Here is a 14,260-nt window from a genome sequence, read left to right on the forward strand (position 1 = left end):
TGGGACTGTGAGCCCTAGGTGGGACAGGTGCTATGTCCAACCTGATTAACTTGAATCTACCCAATCGTTTAGTACAGTGGCTGGCTCATGGCAACTGCTTAACAAGTAGCACTAAAAAAATAAAACGGCACAAAAAAAACCAGCAAGGGCCCTGACCCTCCTTTAGCCTAGGTATTTGCCCTTTCTGGTGCCTTCCTTTGCTTGTCAAATGTTTATTACAGAACACCCTCTCTGTGAGCCCGTTGTTGGCTAGGGATTATCTCTATTTGTTGATTAATTGTACTTTCCAAGTGCTTATCTGCCCTGCACACAGTAAGCGCTCAATAAATCTGCCCTGCACACAGTAAGCGCTCAATAAATACGATTGAATGAATACCCCTGTCCCTCTACTCTAAGAATGGCAACTCCCCGCCCCGGAAGGCTGTAGACTTTAAGCTCCTTGTGGGCAGGGAATGTGTCTGTTTATTGTTATATTGTCCTCTTCCAAGCACTTAATATCATCATCATCATCAATCGTATTTATTGAGCGCTTACTATGTGCAGAGCACTGTACTAAGCGCTTGGGAAGTACAAATTGGCAACATATAGAGACAGTCCGTACCCAACAGTGGGCTCACAGTCTAAAAGGGGGAGACAGAGAACAAAACCAAACATACCAACAAAATAAAATAAATAATACAGTGCTCCGCATCCAGGAAGTGCTCAATAAATACGACTGACTGACAAGGAGAGTGTCTAATTTTCACCTGTATAGTCTCTTCTAGCACTTAGTACGGTGCTCTGCACCTAATAAACGCTTGAAGAGAAGCAGCGTGGCTCAGTGGAAAGAACACGGGCTTGGGAGTCAGAGGTCATGGGTTCTAATCCTGCTCCGCCACATGTCTGCTTTGTGACCTTGGGCAAGTCACTTAACTTCCCCTCTCCCCCTCCCCATCCCCCCGCCTTACCTCCTTCCCCTCCCCACATATATATGTTTGTACGTATTTATTACTCTATTTATTTATTTTATTTGTACATATTTATTCTATTTATTTTATTTTGTGAATATGCTTTGTTTTGTTCTCTGTCTCCCCCTTCTAGACTGTGAGCCCGCTGTTGGGTAGGGACCGTCTCTACATTTTGCCAACTTGGACTTCCCAAGCGCTTAGTACAGTGCTCTGCACACAGTAAGCGCTCAATGAATACGATTGATTGATTGATTGATTGATTGATTCTAGACTGTGAGCCCACTGTTGGGTAGGGACCGTCTCTCTATGTTGCCAACTTGGACTTCCCAAGCGCTTAGTACAGTGCTCTGCACACAGTAAGCACTCAATAAATACAACTGATTGATTGATTGCACCTAATAAATGCTTAAAGAGAAGCAGCATGGCTCAGCGGAAAGAGCGTGGGCTTGGGAGTCAGAGGTCATGGGTTCTAATCCCGACTCCGCCACATGTCTGCTGTGTGACCTTGGGCAAGTCACTTAACTTTCTAGACTGTGAGCCCACTGTTGGGTAGGGACTGTCTCTATATGTTGCCAGCTTGTACTTCCCAAGCGCTTAGTACAGTGCTCTGCACACAGTAAGCGCTCAAGAAACATGATTGATTGATTGAGTCCCTGGGCCCCAGTGGCCTCATCTGTAAAATGGGGATTAAGACTGTGAGCCCCACGTGGGACAACCTGATCACCTTGTATCCCCCCCAGCGCTTACGACAGTGCTCTGCACATAGTAAGCGCTTAACAAAAGCCGTCATTATTACTATTACTATTCCTACTACCCCCCACTGTTGGGTAGGGACTGTCTCTATATGTTGCCAACTTGTACTTCCCAAGTGCTTAGTACAGTGCTCCGCACACAGTAAGTGCTCAATAAACACGATTGATTGATTGATTGATTCCCTGGGCCTCAGCGGCCTCATCTGTAAAATGGGGATTAAGACCGTGAGCCCCACGCGGGACAACCTGATCACCTTGTATCCCCCCCAGCGCTTATGACAGTGCTCTGCACATAGTAAGCGCTTAACAAATGCCGTCATTATTATTATTATTATTATTACTATTTCTACTACCCCCCACTGTTGGGTAGGGACTGTCTCTATATGTTGCCAACTTGGACTTCCCAAGCGCTTAGTCCAGTGCTCCGCACACAGTAAGTGCTCAATAAATACGATTGATTGATTGATTACCCCCCCTTCAAGCCCAAAGTGAACTCACAGGGGACTCTGTTCTGCGCTAATCCTTCCCACCCTTCCTTTCCCCGTGTGTTCTTTCTAATTCCTGGTCCAACTGAAGACAAAGCCTTCCGAATCCCAGGTGAGACGAGGTTCCGGAATCAGGCCAGTGTGGGGAACCACGGAAACCGGATCAATCCTGTCTGGGCTGGGAAAATGCTCCCAGAGATAAGGAGTGGGGCGGAGGAGAGAAAAATCTGCACAGTCCAGATTCTGGGCCAAAAAAGAGGAGGCCAAGAGGTAGCTTGGTGGTTGGGTGGGGAGCTGGATGTCTTAGGCGTTTAGACTTTGGAGGTTGAGCCCCTCGGGAAGCAGCGTGGCTCAGTGGGAAAAGCCCGGGCTTTGGAGTCAGAGATCATGGATTCAAATCCCGGCTCTGCCAATTTTTTTTTTAATGGCATTTATTAAGCGCTTACTATGTGCAAAGCACTGTTCTGAGCGCTGGGGAGGTTACAAGGTGATCAGGTTGTCCCACGGGGGGCTCACAGTCTTCATCCCAGCGTGGCTGAGTGGAAAGAGCCTGGGCTTTGGAGTCAGAGGTCTTGGGTTCGAATCCCGGCTCCACCACCTGTCTGCTGTGTGACCTTGGGCAAGTCACTTAACTTCTCTGAGCCTCAGTTACCTCATCTGTAAATTGGGGATTGACTGTGAGCCCCACGTGAGACAGTCATGTTGTATCCCCCCAGTGCTTAGAACAGTGCTTTGCACATAGTAAGCGCTTAGCAAATACCAAAATTATTATTATTATTATCCCCATTTTACAGATGAGGTAACCGAGGCCCAGAGAAGCAAAGTGACTTGCCCAAAGTCACCCAGCTGACACTTGGTGGAGCTGGGATTTGAACCCATGACCTCTGACTCCAAAGACCGGGCTGTTTCCACTGAGCCACGCTGCTTCTCTAATTGTCAGCTGGGTGACTTTGGGCAAGTCACTTCCCTTCTGTGGGCCTCAGTTCCCCCATCTGTAAAGTGGGGATTGACTGTGAGCCCCCACCATGGGACAACCTGATCACCTTGTAACCTCCCCGGTGCTTGGAACAGTGCTTTGCACATAGTAAGCACTTAATAAATGTCATTATTATTATTAGGGAAGGTTTTGGGGTCCGGGTGAAGGGGGGCAGAGGGGCACACCCGGCCCCGGGCCCCTAAAGGTGAAGGTATGGAAGCAGCGTGGCTCAGTGGAAAGAGCACGGGCTTGGGAGTCAGAGGTCATGGGTTCGAATCCCGGCTCAGCCACTTAAATAATGATGGCATTAATTAAGCGCTTACTATGTGCAAAGCACTGTTCTAAGCCCTGGAGAGGTTTCAAGGTGATCAGGTTGTCCCACGGGGGGCTCACAGTCTTCATCCCCATTTTACAGATGAGGGAACTGAGGCCCAGAGAAGTGAAGTGACTTACCCAAAGTCACCCAGCTGACAATCGGCAGAGCTGGGATTTGAACCCATGACCTCTGACTCCCAAGCCCGGGCTCTTTTCCACCGAGCCACGCTGCTTCACTTGGCAGCTGTGTGAACCTGGGCAAGCTACTTAACTTCTCTGTGCCTCAGTTACCTCATCTGTAAAATGGAGATTAAGACTGTGATCCCCATGTGGGACAACCTGATCACCTTGTATCCCCCAAGTGCTTAGAACAGTGCTTTGCACATAGTAAGCGCTTAACAAATACCATCATTATTATTATTATTACTGAAGCTTGCTGCTCAATCCCCATGCCCGGTGGCCCGGATCGGATCCCTGGCAGCCCCATTGCCTCCTTGGCAACCTTTCAAACCTGAAGAGGATTCAGGGGTTGGTAGCTAAGGCTCAAAGTTTAGAGTGAAAGCTCCTTCTGGGCTGCGGTCGTGGGTATCGACTGTAGTGGACCCTCCCAAGGAATTGTACGGCGTCTCACACACTGAAAGCGCTCGCTAAATACCACTGATGGGCTGATTTTTTTGTGTACTATTTATGTTCTTAATATGTGCCAGGCACTGTACTAAGCGCTGGGGTAAATATGAGCTAATCAGGTGGGACACAGTCCCTGTCCCACATGGGGCTCACAATCTTCATCCCCATTTTACAGGTGGTGGAACTGAGGCTCTCTCATTTTGACTGATGGGCAAGGAGGGCGTCTGAGGACTTGTCACCCCAAGATCACACGCCTCCATTACCCCCATTTGATTTTGTCGCCTTGGTTGGTGGCTACCACCTAGTAGGAAGAGCACGAGCTTGGGAGTCAGAGGACGTGAGTTCTAATCCTGGCTCCGCCACTTGTCTGCTGCGTGACCTTGGGGAAGCCACTTCACTTCTCTGTGCCTCAGTGACCTCATCTGTAAAATGGGGATGAAGACTGTGAGCCCCATGTGGGACCACCTGATTACCTTGTATCTACCTCAACGCTTAGTACAGTGTTTGGCATATAGTACCTCCTTCCTCTCCCCCTCCCCACCCCCCTACCCTACCTCCTTCCCCTCCTCCCATCACCTGTATATATGTTTGTACAGATTTATTACTCTATTTATTTTACTTGTACGCATTTACTATTCTACTTATTTTAGTTTGGTGATACGTTTCGTTTTGTTGTCTGTCTCCCCCTTCTAGACTGTGAGCCCGCTGTTGGGTAGGGACCGTCTCTATATGTTGCCAACTTGGACTTCCCAAGCGCTTAGTACAGTGCTCTGCACACAGTAAGCGCTCAATAAATACGATTGAATGAATGAATGAATGAATATAGTAAGTGCTTAACAAATACCATCATTTTTTTATCCAGTACTCCCTCCTGGACTTTGAGCCCCATGTGGGGCAGGGATTGGGGCTAATCCAATCCTCTTGTGCATGGCTCAGTGGAAAGAGCCCGGGCTTTGGAGTCAGAGGTCATGGGTTCGAATCCCGACTCCGCCACATGTCTGCTGTGTGATCTTGGGCAAGTCACTTAACTTCTCTGGGCCTCAGTTACCTCATCTGTAAAATGGGGATTAAGACTGTGAGCCCCACGTGGGACAACCTGATCACCCTGTATCCTCCCTAGCGCTTAGAACAGTGCTTTGCACATAGTAAGCGCTTAACAAATGCCAATTATTATTATTATTATTATTATCCCAGCGTTGAGCACAGCGCTCGGCACAAAGTAAGTGCTGACTGACTACCAGTGTGGAGAAAAACAGGTGATAACCATTCATTCATTCAGTCAATTGTATTTATTGAGCGCTTACTATGTGCAGAGCACTGTACTAAACCCTTGGGAGAGTACAGTACAACAATAAACAGTCCCATTCCCTGCCCACAACAAGCTTACACATCTTCCCGTGTGCCACCCCCAACCCCAAACCCACTCCCTCCCCAGGAGACCTGCGTATACACCCCTTTGGGCACGGTCTCTTTTGGCTATTTTTTTTCACCCTCCAGTTGGCAGGAAGCAGCGTGGCTCAATGGAAAGAGCCCGGGCTTGTTAGTCAGAGGTCATGGGTTCAAATCCCGGCTCCACCACTCGGCAGCTGTGTGACTGTGGGCAAGTAACTTAACTTCTCTGGGCCTCAGTTCCCTCATCTGTAAAATGGGGATTAAGACTGTGAGCCCCCTGTGGGACAACCTGATCACCTTGTAACCTCCCCAGCGCTTAGAACAGTGCTTTGCACAGCGTAGGCGCTTAATAAATGCCATTATTAAAAGAGGGAGAGCGAGAAGCAACGTGACCCATTAGAAAGAGAAGCAGCATGGCTCAGAGGAAAGAGCCCGGGCTTGGGAGTCGGAGGTCATGGGTTCGAATCCTGGCTCCGCTACTTGGCAGCTGTGTGACTTTGGGCAAGTCACTTAACATCTCTGTACTTCAGTTCCCTCATCTGCAAAATGGGGATTAAGACTGTGAGCCCCACGTGGGACAACCTGATTACCTTTGTATCCCCTCCAGTGCTTAGAACAGTGCTTGGCACATAGTAAGCGCTTAACAAATGCCATCATCATTATTATTAAAGAAACTAGAAAGGGCCACGGGCCTGGGAGAGGGAGGCCCTTGGTTCTGATCCCAGTTCCAGCCTGTGCCCGCTAGGATGACTGGTGCCTCAGTTTGTCTTCTGTGTGCCTCAGTTTCCCCATCTGTAAAATGGGGATTCATTACGCCATCCCCTACTTTCACCATGAGCCCTGTGTGGAATAGGGACCTTGTTTTATTTGATGATCTTCCATCTACCCCAGTGCTTGGCCTATAGCAAGCAATTAACTGTGAGCCTTTTAGACTGTGAGCCCACTGTTGGGTAGGGACCGTCTCTATATGTTGCCAACTTGTACTTCCCAAGCGCTTAGTACAGTGCTCTGCACACAGTAAGCGTTCAATAAATACGATTGATTGATTGATTAACAAACACCACAATTTTTATTAGAGAGCCAGATAGAATAACGATAATGATGATGGTTTTTGTTAAGCGCTCATTGTGCGTCAAACTTTTAGACTGTGAGCCCGCTGTTGGGTAGGGACCGTCTCTATATGTTGCCAACTTGTACTTCCCAAGCGCTTAGTACAGTGCTCTGCACACAGTAAGTGCTCAATAAATACGATTGATTGATTGATTGATTGATTAACACCACAATTTTTATTAGAGCGCCAGATAGAATAATAACGATAATGCTGATGGCTTTTGTTAAGCGCTTATTGTGTGTCAAACTTTTAGACTGTGAGCCCACTGTTGGGTAGGGACCGTCTCTATATGTTGCCAACTTGTACTTCCCAAGCGCTTAGTACGGTGCTCTGCACACAGTAAGCGCTCAATAAATACGATTGATTGATTGATTAACACCACAATTTTTATTAGAGAGCCAGATAGAATAACGATAATGATGATGGCTTTTGTTAAGCGCTTATTGTGTGTCAAACTTTTAGACTGTGAGCCCACTGTTGGGTAGGGACCGTCTCTATATGTTACCAACTTGTGCTTCCCAAGCACTTAGTACGGTGCTCTGCACACAGTAAGCGCTCAATAAACACGATTGATGATGATGTCAAACGCTGTTCTAAGCGCCGGGACGGATCCAAGTTAATCAGGCTGGATAGAACCCCTGTCCCACGTGGGGCTCACAGTCTTCATCCCCATTTTACAGGTGAGGTAACCGAGGCGCAGAGAAGCAAAGTGACTCTCAGTCGTATTTATTGAGCGCCTACTGTGTGCAGAGCACTGTACTGAGTGTCCCAGGTCACACAGCAAGGGTTCGCCAGGCAGGTGCAGCCTCTGGAGAAACAGGATGGGCCGAAGCCAAGGATTATTAAGCGAAGGGACCCGGGGCCCGGAGGATTAAGCCGCTCAGGGCCTTCGTTACCGGACACTTTTAATCACCCGGGCATCATCCGGAGGGACCCGGAGGGATCCTGGCCAACTCACCCCGTGCAGGCCCAACAAGGAAGGGAAACTGGCGGGATTAGGACTCGAACTGGCCAACAAACAGACGTGTAAGGCCAGGTGGTAATGGAGAATCTGGGAAAAGCGGAGACAAACACCGTGGGCATTCAGTTGGGGATAAGCCCTGCCCGGGAAGGAGGAAGGAGAGGGTGACTGAACCCTCGCACTGACACATATCTATTAGATATTACATATTACACGTCTATTCTATTTATTTTATTTTGTTAGTATGTTTGGTCTTGTTCTCTGTCTCCCCCTTTTAGACTGTGAGCCCACTGTCTCTAGATGTTGCCAATTTGTACTTCCCAAGCGCTTAGCACCGTGCTCTGCACATAGTAAGCACTCAATAAATACAATTGATGATGATGATGATGATACCTTCTTACCCCCCCAGGGCACGACCAACTGAGAACCAACAGGAGAAGGAGAGAGTCATCATCATCATCATCAATCGTATTTATTGAGCGCTTACCGTGTGCAGGGCACTGTACTGAGCGCTTGGGAAGTACAAGTAAGGCAACATATAAGACAGTCCCTACCCAACAGTGGGCTCGCAGTCTAAAAGGGGGAGACAAAACCAAACATACTAACAGAATAAAATAAATAGAATAGATATGTACAAGTAAGGCAACGTATAGAGACAGTCCCTACCCGACAGTGGGCTCGCAGTCTAAAAGGGGGAGACAAAACCAAACATACTAACAAAATAAAATAAATAGAATAGATATGTACAATCAATCAATCGTATTTATTGAGTGCTTACTGTGTGCAGAGCACTGTACTAAGCTCTTGGGAAGTACAAATTGGCAACATATAGAGACAGTCCCTACCCAACAGTGGGCTCGCAGTCTAAAAGGGGGAGACAAAACCAAACATACTAACAGAATAAAATAAATAGAATAGATATGTACAAGTAAGGCAACATATAGAGACAGTCCCTACCCGACAGTGGGCTCGCAGTCTAAAAGGGGGAGACAAAACCAAATGCACTAACAAAATAAAATAAATAGAATAGATATGTACAATCAATCAATCGTATTTATTGAGTGCTTACTGTGTGCAGAGCACTGTACTGAGCGCTTGGGAAGTACAAGTTGGCAACATATAGAGACAGTCCCTACCCAACAGTGGGCTCGCAGTCTAAAAGGGGGAGACAAAACCAAACATACTAACAAAATAAAATAAATAGAATAGATATGTACAAGTAAGGCAACATATAGAGACAGTCCCTACCCAACAGTGGGCCCACAGTCTAAAAGGGGGAGACAAAACCAAACATACTAACAAAATAAAATAAATAGAATAGATATGTACAAGTAAAATAAATAAATAAATAAATAGAGTAATAAATATGTACAAACATATATACATATATACAGGTCAGGGAGAGACCTGTATATACAGAGAGTCAGGGCCCTTCCGTCCGTAAATTATTTATTTATTTTTTTTATCATTTTTATTTTATTGTTATGATTTAATAAAGATAGCGTTCATTAAGCGCTTGCTATGTGCAAAGCACTGTTCTAAGCTCTGGGGAGGTTACAAGGTGATTAGGTGGTCCCACGGGGGGCTCACAGTCTTAATCCCCATTTTACAGATGAGGGAACTGAGGCCCAGAGAATCAATCGTATTTATTGAGCGCTTACTGTGTGCAGAGCACTGTACTAAGCGCTTGGGAAGTACAAGTTGGCAACAGATAGAGACAGTCCCTACCCAACAGTGGGCTCACAGTCAATCAATCAATCAATCAATCGTATTTACTGTGTGCAGAGCACTATACTAAGCGCTTGGGAAGTACAAGTTGGCAGGCTCCGCCACATGTCTGCTGTGTGACCTGGGGCAAGTCACTTCACTTCTCTGAGCCTCAGCTACCTCATCTGGAAAATGGGGATTAAAACTGTGAGCCCCATGTGGGACAACCTCATCGCCTTGTATTCCCCCCAGCGCTTAGTGTTTTGCACATAGTAAGCGCTTAACAAATGCCATTATTATTATTATTATTATTATTATTATTATTATTATTATTATTATATAGAGACAGTCCCTACCAACAGAGAAGTTAAGTGACCTGCCCAAAGTCACACAGCTGACAAGTGGCGGAGCAGAGATCGAAACCCATGATCTCTGACTCCAAAGCCCGTGCTCTGAGCCACGCTGCTTCAATAAATAATATTTGTTATTATTTATTTATAATAAGGATAACAACAGCATTTGTTCAGCACTTACTGTGTGCCAAGCATTGTACTAAGTGCTGGGATAGATTGAAGATCATTCATTCATTCATTCAATCGTATTTATTGTGTGATCTGGGGCACTTAGTACAGTGCTCGGCACACAGTAAGCGCTCAATAAATACGATTGATGATGATGATTGAGCGCTGACTGTGTGCAGAGCACTGTACTAAGCGCTTGGGAAGTGCAAGTTGGCAACATAGAGAGGCGGTCCCTACCCAACAGTGGGCTCACAGTCTAGAAGGGGGAGACAGAGAACAAAACCAAACGTATTAACAAAATAAAATAAATAGAATAGATATGTACAAGGAAAATAAATCAATAAATAGAGTAATAAATCCGTACAAACATATATACAGGTGCTGTGGGGAAGGGAAGGAGGTAAGGCGGGGGGGGATACGAGGTAATCAGGTTGTCCCACGTGAGCTCACAGTCTTAATCCCCCTTTTACAAGATGAGGTAACTGAGGCACAGAGAAGTGAAGTGACTTGCCCGAAGTCACACAGCTGATAAGTGGTGGAGCCGGGATTAGAACCCACGACCTATATATGTATATATGTTTGTACATATTTATTACTCTATTTATTTCTTTATTTTACTTGTACATAGCTATTCTATTTATTTTATTTTGTTAGTATGTTTGGTTTTGTTCTCTGTCTCCCCCTTTTAGACTGTGAGCCCACTGTTGGGTAGGGACTGTCTCTCTATGTTGCCAATTTGTACTTCCCAAGCGCTTAGTACAGTGCTCTGCACATAGTAAGCGCTCAATAAATACGATTGATGATGGTGACCTCCGATTCCTAAGCCTGGGCTCTTTCCACTGAGCCACGCTGTTATCCAAGCTGATTATCTTGTATCTACCCCAGTGTTTAGTCCAGTGTCTGGCACATAGTAAGCGCTTGACAAATACCCTACCCCCCTCCAAAAAAAAAAAATTCCTTCCCCCTCCACCACAAGAGGAAGGGAGAACAGGAACCTTGCAGCCTTAATCTGGTAGAAAGAGCACAGAATTGGGAGCCCAAAGACTTGTTTGAGTCACAGATGTGCCACTGACCTGCTGTGTGACATCAGGCAAGCTACTTAACTTCTCTGAGCTTCCATTTTCTCATCCACAGGACGGGGTTCCCACGATATTTTATTCCCATTATGTAGCTGCGTGCCTGCTGTGTGACTTCAGGCAAGCTACTTAACTTCTCTGAACTTCCATTTTCTCATCCACAGGATGGGGTTCCCACTATATTTTATTCCCATTATGTAGCCGTATGCCTGCTGTGTGACTTCAGGCAAGCTACTTAACTTCTCTGAGCTTCCATTTTCTCATCCACAGGATGGGGTTCCCGCTATATTTTATGCCCATTATGTAGCTGTGTGCCTGCTGTGTGACATCAGGCAAGCTACTTAACTTCTCTGAGCCTCCGTTTTCTCATCCACAGGATGGGGTTCCCACTATATTTTATGCCCATTATGTAGCTGTGTGCCTGCTGTGTGACTTCAGGCAAGCTACTTAACTTCTCTGAGCCTCCATTTTCTCATCCACAGGATGGGGTTCCCACAATATTTTATGCCCATTATGTAGCTGTGTGCCTGCTGTGTGACATCAGGCAAGCTACTTAACTTCTCTGAGCCTCCATTTTCTCATCCGCAGGATGGGGTTCCCACTATATTTTATGCCCATTATGTAGCTGTGTGCCTGCTGTGTGACTTCAGGCAAGCTACTTAACTTCTCTGAGCTTCCATTTTCTCATCCACAGGATGGGGTTCCCACTATATTTTATGCCCATTATGTAGCTGTGTGCCTGCTGTGTGACTTCAGGCAAGCTACTTAACTTCTCTGAGCTTCCATTTTCTCATCCACAGGATGGGGTTCCCACTATATTTTATGCCCATTATGTAGCTGTGTGCCTGCTGTGTGACTTCAGGCAAGCTACTTAACTTCTCTGAGCTTCCATTTTCTCATCCACAGGATGGGGTTCCCACTATATTTTATTCCCATTATGTAGCTGTGTGCCTGCTGTGTGACATCAGGAAAGCTCCTTAACTTCTCTGAGCTTCCATTTTCTCATCCACGGGATGGGGTTCCCACTATATTTTATGCCCATTATGTAGCTGTGTGCCTGCTGTGTGACTTCAGGCAAGCTACTTAACTTCTCTGAGCTTCCATTTTCTCATCCACAGGATGGGGTTCCCACTATATTTTATGCCCATTATGTAGCTGCGTGCCTGCTGTGTGACTTCAGGCAAGCTCCTTAACTTCTCTGAGCTTCCATTTTCTCATCCACAGGATGGGGTTCCCACTATATTTTATGCCCATTATGTAGCTGCGTGCCTGCTGTGTGACTTCAGGCAAGCTCCTTAACTTCTCTGAGCTTCCATTTTCTCATCCACAGGATGGGGTTCCCACTAGATTTTATTCCCATTATGTAGCCGTATGCCTGCTGTGTGACTTCAGGCAAGCTACTTAACTTCTCTGAGCTTCCATTTTCTCATCCACAGGATGGGGTTCCCACTATATTTTATTCCCATTATGTAGCCGTGTGCCTGCTGTGTGACTTCAGGCAAGCTACTTAACTTCTCTGAGCCTCCATTTTCTCACCCACAAGATGGGGTTCCCACTACATTTTATGCCCATTCTGTAGCTGAGTGCCCGGTGCCTTCTCCTTTTGGTATGGCCTATTCATTCATTCATTCATTCATTCATTCAATCGTATTTACTGAGCGCTTACTGTGCGCAGAGCACTGTACTAAGCGCTTGGGAAGTCCAAGTCGGCAACTTATAGAGACCATCCCTACCCAACAGCGGGCTCACAGTCTAGAAGGGGGAGACGGACAACCAAACAGAACATATTAACAAGATAAAATAAATAGAATAAATATGTACAAGTAAAATAGAGTAATAAATACGTACAAACATATATACAAGTATTGCCCAAAGTCACACAGCTGACAGTTGGCGGAGCCGGGATTTGAACCCATGACCTCTGACTCCAAAGCCCGGGCTCTTTCCACTGAGTCACGCCGCTTCTCCAAGCACTAAGCACAGTGCTCTGCACACAGTAAGTGCTCAATAAATGCGATTTAATTGAACGCACACACACATATCCACACCCCTGATTTGAAACTGGCAGGGTAATTAAGCCTAGTGGATAGAGCACAGGCTTGGGAGTCTTCCTGTCTTCCTTCCTTCCTCCCCAGACCCTATATGTTGCCAACTTGTACTTCCCAAGCGCTTAGTACAGTGCTCTGCACACAGTAAGCGCTCAATAAATACGATTGATGATGATGATGGGATCTAAATCCGGCATCACCTCTTTTTTTGTTTTTCATGGCATTTATTAAGCGCTTCCCAAGTGCTTCCCAAGTTCCCTCATCTGTAAAATGGGGATGAAGACTGTGAGCCCCACCGTGGGACAACCTGATCACCTTGTAACCTCCCCAGCGCTTAGAACAGTGCTTGGCACATAGTAAGCGCTTAATAAATGCCATTATTATTATTAGACTGTACACTTGTCTTGTTTTGTTTGGCTGTTTGTCTCCCCCTTCTAGACTGTGAACCCGTTATTGGGTAAGGATTGTCTTTATATTTGGCCGATTTGTACTTCCCAAGCGCTTAGTCCAGTGCTCCGCACACAGTAAGCGCTCAATAAATAGGATGGAATGAATGAATGAATGATTCATTCCATCGCATTTGTTAAGCGCTTAGTCCAGTGCTCCACTCTCAGTAAGCACTCAATAAATAGGATGGAATGAATGAATCATCATCATCATCAATCATATTTATTGAGCGCTTACTGTGTGCAGAGCACTGTACTAAGCGCTTGGGAAGTACAAATTGGCAACATATAGGGACAGTCCCTACCCAACAGTGGGATCACAGTCTAAAAGGGGGAGACAGAGAACAAAACCAAACCTACTAACAAAATAAAATAAATAGAATAGATATGTACAAGTAAAATGAATAAATAAATAAATGGAGTAATAAATATGTACAAACATATATACATATATACAGGTGAATGAATGAATGCAATGAATGAATGATTCATTCCATCGCATTTATTAAGCGCTTAGTCCAGTGCTCTGCACTCAGTAAGCACTCAGTAAATAGGATGGAATGAGTGAATGAATGATTTATTCCATCGCATTTATTAAGCGCTTAGTCCAGTGCTCCGCACTCAGTAAGCGCTCAATAAATAGGATGGAATGAATGAATCATCATCATCATCAATCGTATTTATTGAGCGCTTACTGTGTGCAGAGCACTGTACTAAGCGCTTGGGAAGTACAAATTGGCAACATATAGGGACAGTCCCTACCCAACAGTGGGATCACAGTCTAAAAGGGGGAGACAGAGAACAAAACCAAACCTACTAACAAAATAAAATAAATAGAATAGATATGTACAAGTAAAATGAATAAATAAATAAATGGAGTAATAAATATGTACAAA

This window comes from Tachyglossus aculeatus, chromosome 15 (assembly GCF_015852505.1).
Source record: "Tachyglossus aculeatus isolate mTacAcu1 chromosome 15, mTacAcu1.pri, whole genome shotgun sequence".
Taxonomy (NCBI): domain Eukaryota; kingdom Metazoa; phylum Chordata; class Mammalia; order Monotremata; family Tachyglossidae; genus Tachyglossus; species Tachyglossus aculeatus.